Source organism: Sardina pilchardus, chromosome 6 (genome assembly GCF_963854185.1).
Source record: "Sardina pilchardus chromosome 6, fSarPil1.1, whole genome shotgun sequence".
In the NCBI taxonomy this organism is placed as follows: Eukaryota; Metazoa; Chordata; class Actinopteri; order Clupeiformes; family Clupeidae; genus Sardina; species Sardina pilchardus.
Window position 1 is genome coordinate 12,873,310 of NC_084999.1, and position 12,332 is coordinate 12,885,641.

Consider the following 12,332-nt stretch of genomic DNA (forward strand, 5'->3'; position numbering starts at 1 on the left):
AGAGTTTCTTCAGCAAAGACTTTGTCTATTTTTTACAGAGTGCGAACCCTTACTACCTTTTCCTGATATCTTTTGGTTTAACGCACCTGACAAAAAATAATTTCATCAAGAGCGCAACAGTATCCCACCTTCTGTCTTTAAAAACACCTTGAAAATTGATTGTCACACCACTGTTTGTGTAATAATTCATTACTATTAATTAGTTATTTCATCGTGGTCTTTACTACTACACATTGTGTTTCCCAACTACTAACAAGGATGGCAGTAACAGTACCAGGACCTATTAGGACTCCCCTGATGGCCAAGGAACAATACCCCATCCGGAGATTATGCGCCATTGCAAGCTGATTTTCCGACAATCACTGCAGCTTTAAGAATATACCACGCCCAATAACATATGATTAGATGGACAACCAATCAGTGAAGGAAGAATAAAAATCTGGTTAAAACCGGTTTCTATCTTAGCCTACATTTCAATATAAATAGGTAATAAACATATTGCTATTCATTTATTTTCGTTAAGGCGCGGGTCTGTACACAGTGTTTGTGCCTGTTCTGTATTACTTCTCTGAAAAAGCAGACGCTTTTGTCCAAAACAAGTGACAAGATGCCCAAGAGAAAGGTAAGGAATTCGCGCCCGTTTTTTCTTAATTAACGTTTAAAACCGTCTGTTATTTTCGGCGGTTAAAATAACTACATGCATGTAATGGCTGTGTGAGTGTTTATATTATCGTCTGTATTTCAGCCAGTAAATGCAACAGTGGCTTATCTTGAAGCTGATTTGTTTCTTCAAACATTCAAGTTTACGTTGACGTTCTCACATCACAGCCAGCTGATCTTTTTGTGAGGTTTACTGTTAACGTTGTGGCTAAATGGCGGTAACGTTAGCTAGATTGCCGAAGTGTAAAAATTGATGAAACAGCAAACACCTTTTTTTACAATGTATTTATCAAACTGGCCTATGATTCTTTAGGTTCCATTAGCAATGGGGATAGCTAACGTTAACGTTGTTAGATTTACCGCCTCGACGGTCAACGTTAGCCCCTTCGGTTAATGTTTTGAGTTGCTTGGGCATTCAAACGAGTTCACTCACTGACGTATCTCAAGAAGTCTGTTTTGCAAAATTGGCGCACAATCAAGCCATCATTGAACCCATCGTTTAATGAAGCTCAAGTAAACCATGTTAAATGGTAATTGACCTTGTTTGGCCTCTTGTTGTTGCTAGCTTGGTCAGATAATTCGCATTGTTTATCTTATTGCGAGTAAAGTTAAGTTGTATCCTGCAGCTGACTCGTCAACTCGAAAATAAAAACAACCCCGTAACGTAACAGTCGACTTTACGGTTGGTATTAAATGCGTAGCTTATATTATGGCTAACGTTAGGTTGCTGATGATGCTGTTTCCTTGCTGCCAGTAACTGTCGACCATCTTCCATGAACATCATTGTGGTGAATGCCAACTTTGTGTATTTTTTAACATTAGCAGAACACTTTGTGCTTATATTTAGCTCAATTTGATAATGGCTTAAATTTGCTAGTTATGGTACGGGAAAACCAACGGCTGCCTGCTGTCGGTCATAGTCAAAACTAGCCGACGTTAGCTGGACTACTCGGTGATATTGACACACTTTGATGGCGTGCTAGCACACAGTTAGCCCGCCCATATGACGTTAGCTTCTCTGCTGTTATTAAGTGACCTTTATGGCGGGATAACCTTAAAGTATTTTGCATTTTTTTGTGGTGATCATCCGACTTCACTAATGTTATTATTCGTTACAATACAGATTAACGTCGTTCTGGTGCTTGGTGGTCATTGAAATGACAACATTTGTCTTCCTATTATGATCGGATTTTGAACCATGATGACAGGCGCGCCGCGCATTGGTAGAAAGGAAGCAGAACAAAAGGGGGCATCAATGCACCGCGGCTGCAAACAGATTTGAATTTGAGCGGGAATGGGCTATCGTTCAGATAATCAAATGAAAACATCTGTCACACTCGTCTCGGAAATCGCCCTCATTTGGAAACGCTACAAAGATTCGCGCCGCTCATTGTGTGTAGCATTCTCAGTGGAGATTTGACGTTTTGTGCAACGTAATGAACTCTTTGCTTTTCGTTGCTACTTTCATAGTTTATGGTATTTGGCAAGCACTTTTGTCCTAAACGACTTACGGTATACAGACACCACATTAGTTCAATAAAATGGTTTCAAATGAAGTTCAACAAAAGCTTCTAGCAAATAACGTAAACATAGTGATGTCACTGTTTTCTAAACAAATCACGAGAGAGATCAGTCAACTTTGGGAATTTCGTCCCTATGGGATGTGTATTGTTACGATAATGACGTTATGTTTCTGTTCTCTTTTTTTCTATTCTAGGCTGACAAAAAAGGCAGTGATGAGGTTTGTGTGTAGTTTAAACATAATTCAGCATGCATCATCAAACTTGTTCACACATTTATGCATTTATTTACTAACTTTACTAAACATATGTGTGTTTTTATTACATTTTCACAGCCAGCACGGCGGTCTGCAAGGTTGTCGGCTGTAAGTAGTGTTTCCCATTCAGTTATGATATCCCATATAGACTATACCCTCAAGAGTGGAAAACAATTGTATTGTATTTTTATTTTAACAGAAACCAGCACCTCCAAAGCCAGCCCCTAAACCCAAAAAGGCAGCAGCGCCGAAGGTATGATTTAAGTTCGAGACAGAATTTGACTATAAGCCCTTTATTTATTTATTTATTTATTGATTGATTTTAATTTGATGTAGACAAGACTTACGGACTGTTGATATTCTGAATATTGCTGTAGACATGTTTTTTCAGTCAAAGCAGTTTGTGTTGCAGCACAAGAGGAACTTGAATAATTCAGATGTGATTTTAAAAGTTTTTCTATACCGTCATGCATGCTTGAAAAAGTCTTTGATGTCCTGGTGGAATGGTGCCCTTAGGAATGTTCACATTTGCCCTGGCAGCATGTGACTGCAGCTGCTAGATTTTGCATCCAGGTTTTCCTGTTTGTGAATGTGATACAGAATAACACACAAGACCGCTAGCTTTTCTCAATCTTTCACATCTGTTTTGCAGAAAGCAGCCAAGGGAAAGAAGCCTGCTGAAAACGGCGAGGCCAAGGCAGAGGTGTGTATGATTTCAAAATGTCAACTAATTGCATACTGTTAAAGGCATGCGATGAGAGTTTGGGCGTGCACTTTGACCTTTAACCTCCCACTTAAAGATGAAGTAGTAGCAAAGTAAAGATTTTTATTACAAGTCCTCCATTCATGCACATGACTTTCAATGGTTGAAAACCACAAAGTTGTATGGTTCCATGCACACAAAATAGGGTCTATGTTATTTGAGCTTTTTAATATAATAAAATAAAGGTTTCCATACAATAATGACAAGAATGTCATCATTGTCCTGAAAACTCTACAGTGAACCCCAGCACATACAGTGAAGTTGGCAGCTGTGCATTCTGCAGCATATAAAACAGGCACTTCGGATAAGCCTGGTTATATTCCATAAATGGGCGAAATGGTATTAGAAACTAACTATAATATCTGGGATTTTTAAATTAATCGTATGTCTCATGAAAATTGTCTAAGAACAGTCGTGATTTAAACACTGAAGTGTATTGCTCTTGTCAAAACTGGAGTTGCCTCTGAAATGAATGCTGGTTGCCTCTGCCCCTGGCAGCTTTTACCACGGCCCTACATCAACGCCTTCACCTCCCAGATGTAAAATCGGTCATCATTTCTTGTAAGACCGTTCAGGCCACTTCGGGTGGTTTATGATTAATCTCGTGGGGTGTAGTGCAACTATACATCCCTTCACCTACATACAAACAAGTAAAAAATATATACATCAGAGGTCAAGTAATAGATGCACAAACAAGTTGAACATGAGCAATAACAAAGAAAAAATATCAAGAGATCGAAGGTCAAAATCCATACACCCTTGCCTTGCAAAGCCACAGAAAGAAATGTCCTTAAAGGAAAAGGACACATTCCCTGTCCACAATGTCTTATGCAGACTGGCACAATGAGACCCAGTACCCAATCTGTTCGGTAGAGCTGTATCAAACAATGCTATGAATGCCCTTCTGAATTTGACTTCATGGCATCAATAGATTGTAGAATTTTCTTTCATATATGTTCACAACTCTAAACCTACACTTACAATTACTTTCTCATCATAAATATAATGAAGGGATGGGCTACAAGGGTAGAAGAAGATCTTGCTCCTTTAGGGAAAGTGCACATTGTGGCGTAAAATGCAAGGGAATACAGCACATGGCTGGCCAACAGAAATGTAAACGGCCCAAAAAAGATGCCAGCAGCACCTGAGAAAGATGTTTTCTGATCATTTAAGGGTGTTTGCATGGCCTCCTAATATATTGGAATGCATGATGGCTTACTGTGTGTTCACACCGCGGGCGACTTGAGCTTCCAAAGATTCCGGAAGTCATTCATTTTCAATGGAAGCCGGCTTCTCTCAGCTGCCAGCAGCGACCAATCCGTCGGCGTCGCGTTTTGGGCGTCTTGAGCGACTAGAGAAAGTTGAAGTGGTTTAACTTTATGGTAATGAGCTATGACTCGGTTCAGCGACCAAACGACCAGCAACGAACATAGAATGCTACTACGTCAGAGCGGCCAAAGCATCCAAGCTTCCCACGGCGTCCTTGACAGGGCGTCCTGAGCGATTTTGGAAGCTCAAGTCGCTCTTGGTCTGAACGCAGTTATAGTTTGCATACAAAATCATGAGTGGATGGATGCTACATTTCCTGAAATGTGTGATCATGAACCAAAACTCCTTACTCACCAACACAACCGTACTGATGTCACTCCCCCTTACTTCAAAATAAAAGCATCCCATACACAATTTTACATAGTCTCTGTCAACCTATGTGTATGAGTTAATCTGATCTTTTTTTTCTTTTCTTTATAAATTGTAGGCACAGAAAGTCGAGGCTGCGGGAGATGCCAAATGAAAGGATTTCTTTTGGGTTATTCTGTGTACTTGGTGACTGTACAGTTTGAAATAACTATTTTTTACCAAGTTTTATATAAAAATATCATTTATAGTTTCATTGTTGGCTTATATTTGATGTACTGAAATGGTTTTAAAGTACTCTTGCAGTCATATCCATTTTTATGCCATTGTTTAACAAGCACCGTCCTTACCCAGGCAAAATGATGTTTTAGGCTCCTTTTAGGTTTTAAAACTGCTGAATGTTACAAAAAATGATGATTATTTTTTTTGTTTTGGTTTTTAAAAGTCTAATTTTTAAAATACCAAACATTATCATAAGGCAGCTAAAAGTGTATTTGTAGAAATGTTTGGAGGAAAAGCTTTTGAAACTTTTTTTTGTCTTTTTTTTAATATCTGTAATTAATGAGTACTTGCAAAAATTGTTAAGACCTTTCATTTTGAGACACAGCAGTTGAAATAGTCACTAAATTTTTGTTAATTTATGATAGGCTATCAACCCTGATCAGATGTATAATGTGAATTTAGCGATTTGTGGAAACTGATGAAAGTGTAATTTTGTTAAATATACAAAATTGTTTGAAAACAACTTTTTGTGACTCATAAACACAATGTGTTGTATGTGCTTTTGAATAAAAACATGAAAATGTAGAACTTTTGGTATTTATGCTCATGCACTCTGAATCTCTAGATGCGGAGTATAATATAACTGGCTTTTTGATCGATAGATAGATACTTTATTGATCCCCAAGGGGGAAATTCAAGATTCCAGCAGCTTAAGAAACAACAGACTACAATGTAAACGGGATGATACTTGGTTGAATTTGAAATTGGTTTGTTAGTGGTCAGAACTAGCCTGGGTGTTCCCATGTTGCCTTCATAGGGTTGCCTTGCACGCTATTTCATTCTCGCTGCTAAGGCAGTCTGGAAACTACCACCCTAATTTTTTCCTGAGATAGGGGACCAATCACAGAACGGAGGGAAAGCAAGACGATGAGTCATGCACAGACGCATTTGATAGGCGTCCGTGGCACCCAATGAACGCATCTGGGCTTTTTTGTTTTTTTCAAATACGAGAAAATGAACGCCTGGTTGCCAGACCACGTCTCATTTGAGAAGTGGTAGGCGCTAGGCAGGTTGGGAAACTCCCCACTTGAAAAGGAAAATAGCTGCCGAATGTGCCGATAACTGCCCAAAGTGCGTTAAGATGGCCACCGAGTGTGTGCGCGGGGTGGGGGGCTATTAGGACTGCTTGCAGCGTGTTCCATAAAATAACTATTTGGAGGTGTCCTGACCTAGTCCTTTTTCCTTGAAGACCCCCTTGCCTGTGTCTAAGACCTACATTGTTTTATATTATTCAACAATCGGGGTCCAGGGATGTCTAGCTATAGCCCGACCTGAAGGTTGCTTAAGCAAGTTCAGAGGTCAGTGGTAATAAATAGCTAAATGAATTTAAATGTGGAACAAAAATATGTATAAATTTGATTATATAAACTTTATTACAGGCTCTAGGCCCAACAGTAAGACATACAACATCAAAAAGGAATAGAAACATATACAAACATACAGTTCATAGCCTCAAATGGCACCCATACCAATGTTTCCAAAAATGTGATTGATATCTGACCGAGCTGAACCTGGGGCCTGTAAGCAGCATTATAATACAATGTTGTGACCCATCCAGTCGGGACATGAACTTAAACATTAGGTTCCTCAAGAGAGCTTGTAGAGTCCTTAGCCCTGAGTCACAGAAGAGCTTACTTGCACTGCTACTCCTGGGCTTTTTCAACAGTATTCTCAGGCAGTCATTATATGCTACCTGAAGTTTGCGCAGAGTCTCCTTTTTGTAGCTGACCCATAATGGGGCTGCATACATACATGTAGGGGTGCAGTATGCTCGAAACAAGCTCACTTTGACATCATCAGAACAGTGATGGAATTTCCTAACCAACATGTTTGCTTGGACATACAACATTCGTCTCTGTCTATATATCAGCATCATCTTCCATCTTGTCAGTGATGATGTGCCCAAGATATTTTGTACAGCTAGATACACAGAGGGATTGCCCTGACAAGTAAAACATTGGAAAGTGCATCTTCAGATCCTCTTTAGTCCTACATATCAATACAACACTCTTTTTTTGCATTATACTGTACATCAAACTCAACCCCATACTCAGAGCATACATCTAACAGCTGCTGGAACCCAACAGTGCTGGGGGACATAATAGCCAAATCGTCTGCGTACATCAGGTGGTTTAACAAAGTGTTCCCTATCAGACAACCTGTCTTACACTTCCCCAACTGCTTTGACAGGTTGTCCATGTATAGGTTGAACAGGGCTGGAGACAGAAGCCCCCCCTGTCGTACTCCATTGCCTATACACTGAAGGGTGAGGATAGGCTGTTTCCCCATTTAACTTGCATATGTTGTTTGGCATACCAGTAGACCATAATACGTATGATGCATCCAGGCACACCCTTAAGCATGAGTTTAGTAAAAAGCTTATGGTGATTCACCCTGTCAAATGCCTTGGAAGCGTCAATAAACCCTAGAAACATTGTAGAGCCCTGCCTTCTGTAGGATTCAACAGTTTCTTTCAAGGCATAGATACATAGATCTGTACTGTGCTTAGACTTAAAACCAAATTGATTTTCTGTGGTGTAAATGAATTCACTCAGTCTATCTAAGAGCATCTTTTCTAACACCTTTGAGAGAATGCTGGCTAAGGCGATGGGTCTATAGTTGTCCAAACTCCCTATTTTACCTGCCTTGTCCTTAATGACTGGCACTAATGTGACTGTCAGCATGGTGTCTGGCAGTATACCATGCGTCATCAGCCCTGTGAGGCAGATGGACAGCAGAGCTGCTACTCTGGGGCTGGCCAACTTAAGATGCTCCGCACTGATGTTATCCTTGCCACTAGCTTTGTTATCAGCTAGTTGCTCTATAGCATGATAAACCTCATTGGTTGATCCCAATAACTGGGTGTGTTATTGGGATTTTGTACATTTGATGTGGGCTAATATAATTTTGGTAATCTCAACCTCAGCCCAGGCAACATTGTGCTGACCCCCTGCAATCTCTGGGGTCCCCAGACCCCAGGTTGGGAACCACTGGTCTAGAGGAAGGGGTGGGATATGTCATAGACTACTGCCATATTGGAGTTTATTATACTACCCCCCATGTACTTTACATTACATTACATTTCATTTGGCTGACGCTTTTTAACCGAAGCGACCTACAACATGAAAAAAAACATTTAGGTTTTTAAGTGCATTTCTAACAACATAAAAAGCCACAATAAGTGCATCAATGGGTGTAAGAAGTGCATAAATGAGTGTAATAAGTGCATGAATGAGTGCGATTGTACTTCTATGGAGGATTCTTTGAGTGCTGTGCCCTTAGAAATTCTAGTGTAAGTGACACATCAAGATGACTTGAAATAGGCTCATTAACAGTTATTCCGAGGTACAAGAAAACATTTTGTACTTGGGGCCTGTTTCCTATTATGGACAAGGCATACATCGTGGCCTCATGGGGAAGCTGATGTGGAAAGTTGATTTCCGTCGTTTCATTAACTGTCAATGCAGCTAAAAGTAATTCAATTTATGTCGAACTAAAGTGATTTACGGTGTGTTCATGTGTGTGGGCTAGAGGGAGAGGGTACATGTGATGTGTTGTGTCAGTCCTGTGGATATATGTTGTGTATTGGAATGAATGTGTCTACTCTATGTTTACTAGGTGTTTTATACTTGTGAGATCAAAGACAATTTTCATGCAGGCATGATGATAAAGTGTATTCTATTCTATTCCTGTGCAGAGTTGAAAAATATGACCTGAATGTTTTCTCTAGTCGGTGTAATGACTGTTTTCGCAGAAGTATACTCTGACTGATTGATCCATACTCTGATTTCCTGTCTATTACCCGCGGTTTACACTTTGATTTTGCAAAATTTTGTCAGCTATGAGGTTAATATATTGGAATGCATTTGTTACCTCCGCTAAGGTTATGTTTTCATCAGGGTTTCTTTGTTTGTCTGTCTGTCTGTTAGTAAGATAACTCAAAAAGTTAGGAATGGATTTCGAATTTGGAATTTTCAGGAAAGGTCAGAAATGACCCAAGGAAAAAAAACATTACATTTTGGGAGTGATCTGGATCACCATCTGGATCCAGGATGCGCTTGGCAGAGGTCTGCGCTCTGCGAGGTCTGTGCTTTTCTAGTTTTTTATTCATTCTTCTGGTCTGATTCTGATTCCCTGGGCTACTGGACACTGGTTGATACATGGGTGTGGTCAATACAAGGTGTTGTCTTTTTAAAGTTGCATAAAACACCTTCATGTAGCTTATACATGATGCGGCTAAAGAGGATATTACTGTGGTTAATAATATTGATTGCTTATGTAACTTAGTAGTATTGGTTTGGAATGACTATTCTTGAACACCCATGTTGTTTTTAAAAGGGATTGGTAGAACACACACACACACACACACACACACACACACACACACACACACACACACACACACACACACACACACACACACACACAGCTCAATTCTGTGTAATCTGCAAATAAGATCTGATTTTATCTGTCGGAAAATATTCCATTTTCCTCTGTGTTGGCCAGTATTGTGGCTTCATGTGAACTGTCTGATACTTTTGTTTATGAGGAAGACAGTCATTTGTTTTCAAATGTGACCTACTTTGACCCCATTATTTGGTACCCTAAGAAATTCAAATGTAACACACTATATTGTCAACAGAGGGCAGTATTGGATACAAAACCACAGAGCCATACACAGGGATGGAGCGATCTTTACAGGCATCGGCCTTCTCTGCATCATCCAGAAGAGGGTTTATACTCGCACAGTTCACCTACACACAAAAAGAGCATGTTTTTATGATGCTTGCTGTTTCTAATAACAATTGCTCTAAGAATTGTCACAAAGGCAACAAGGATACTTCATATTGACGTGGCCTGATGTCTCCAACATATGTGGCCAAAGAAAAACTTGAATAGGCCAAAGGTTAAATTTCCAATCCAGTCAGGTTTAAATGGCTCCAAGTGAGTCGCTCTTTTGATCAGTTGCCACAAAGTAGATTAAACAGTATCACTACCTGCTAATCAGATTTGTGACAACTTGGATAATCTGGCTATAGGCAGACTGAAGCTATCGCAAGACTGTGAGGTGAGAGAGACATGGACTGCTCGACCGAAGTTTCAGGATACACATCAAGCACAATCCACAATGTGCTGCAGCCTGCAGGCAACCTTATATTTCAATGACAATGGGGCAGAACAACTGGAGATAGTATACAGGCAAGACAGGCCTGACGACCCTCTACAGAACAGGGGTGTCCTGAAAAAACTCAAGAGGTGTGTGCTTCGACACCCCACCACCACAGTCGGAGCCACCATAGATCCAGTCACAGCCTCCCAGGATCACTGTTTACCATACAGCTCTCACACTTAGAGTCGAGGTCCTGCCAGACGTGTGCAGAGTCCAGATCACGTAGGGTACAGACACGTGATGACCTACACCACGTATAGGAAGAAGGCAAACAGATAGGGGGTGCACATGTACTGAGGAGCACGCGTGTTTGAGTGTGCGTCTGTGTTAACTCTTTCATTGCTGGATTGTCAGCTGAGGGCAAATGTAAAGACTGGCACGTGGAACACATTGAATCTGGCTTTGCGAATTGCAACTGTGGCTTTTAATCATGTTTTGCATGCCTCAAATATGGAATCTACAGCAGTTTTCTTCTCCCAGTACAGTCTGTAAGAGGCCTTCATTTTGAATTCTAATCATGTATTCAAATAATTAGACCATTCAGCGATATCTTGAACAAAAGATAACACAACATTAAATATTTTTGCATGTTTTGTCATGTTGTATGAGTTCAGGTAACCTTCACCCCCATAGCTTCTTTTCTTGCCACTTTCAAATGACCAGGTTCAACCAGAGCTGGACTATATTCAACCTATGCTTTTGGTAATTCATACCAAGCCAGTCAACATGGGCTATTCACATGTTGTGGAGGAGGGTCAAAACAAAGGGGAGAAAATAATAAGCAATACAGTAGTAAAGCAATAGCAAGGTCTTTAACAACCCGGACTATTCCATTCACACTGAAATTATTCCTTATTGGACCCACGGCAAAGAAGGATCAGACAATCCAGGTTAACCCTTTCAGAGAGACAGAGAGAGGGAAAAACAGGCTCAAACACCCAAAGCCTTGGCACGAAAGGGTTTTGTTTTGGCTTTTGGACACAGAGAACAGGGTGGCTTGCTTTAATACAAAAAAAATAATTTGTGCGGCTAAAAGAAACAGCTTTGTTGAGACATTGAGAATAAAAGGGACAGAAACACATGGAATTAGGATGAAGTGGCAACTGTCTGAAACAGGAAAGTGGGGGAGGCACTACCTTGGTTTGCATTCTATTGATAAGGTAAATGGCTGAGACAAAGGGATGGAATTCAAACAGTTCCAAGTGGTCATTGTGACGTTTTCACAACAATCATCCATTAAACACGTTGCCAACACAGACAATGTAAGAAAGCATACAGAACTGCAGTGAGTCAAGTCAATGGTTGCCTACATTACGAAGGTCAGTGAGAATACATTGGCTGTAAACTGATTATACAGTGGGTACACGAAGCGATTTATAGGGCTTTTAAACACCATGCTTTTTGGATAAAAGGCATATTTTCAATCTCGTAAATTTAACAGGCTATGTGGGCCCTATACGTTGACTTGCACTAAAACTATGACCTCAATTCACAACCTGATGTCTAAGAACATAGCTACTTAAAATGATACTTAAATGATGAATTGGTCACAGAAATGACAACAGCTAACATGAAACATGCCTGGCGATTCCATTTACGCGAATGGGGGGGACAACTGTGTTTGTATGAGCGCTCTGTGCCTTGCGCGCTTCTTGACTGCCTCTGCCCCCACCCCTGCCATGCATCTATAGGTTAGTCAAGCTTCCTATATATCCACCGACGTGCACATCGTGTGCTCTTATTATCCCACACTCGCAGGAGCACGCTGAAACACCTCAGACCCAACTAAGTTGCTGGTAAGTTTGAACAATTTAAAAAACATTTATCATGTGATAGCCTAATGGCCATATGCGCTCCAATATTGTCATGATAATGCAGAATATTTAATGAATTACTCATGAATGTAATTGGTGGCTTTACGAAGTGGTTTGAGCTGAATGGTGTCTGCAAAGCATTTAGAGAAAGTAGAATAGTAATGTGTGTCATAGCCTGAATTATATTCAACTTGTGATTGTGTTTCATACTTTGGCACAAAATGTTCCAGT

General features: G+C 40.3%; 1 long non-coding RNA gene across 1 annotated transcript; it reads left to right on the forward strand.

Annotated features, from left to right (window-relative positions):
- The first annotated feature begins 445 nt into the window (after positions 1-445).
- LOC134082645 (uncharacterized) lies at positions 446-5,645 on the forward strand. Its single transcript, XR_009939646.1, has 6 exons — positions 446-622; positions 2,378-2,401; positions 2,516-2,545; positions 2,637-2,690; positions 3,090-3,140; positions 4,957-5,645. It is a non-coding gene; the product is annotated as an uncharacterized LOC134082645 (long non-coding RNA).
- Positions 5,646-12,332: the final 6,687 nt, after the last annotated feature.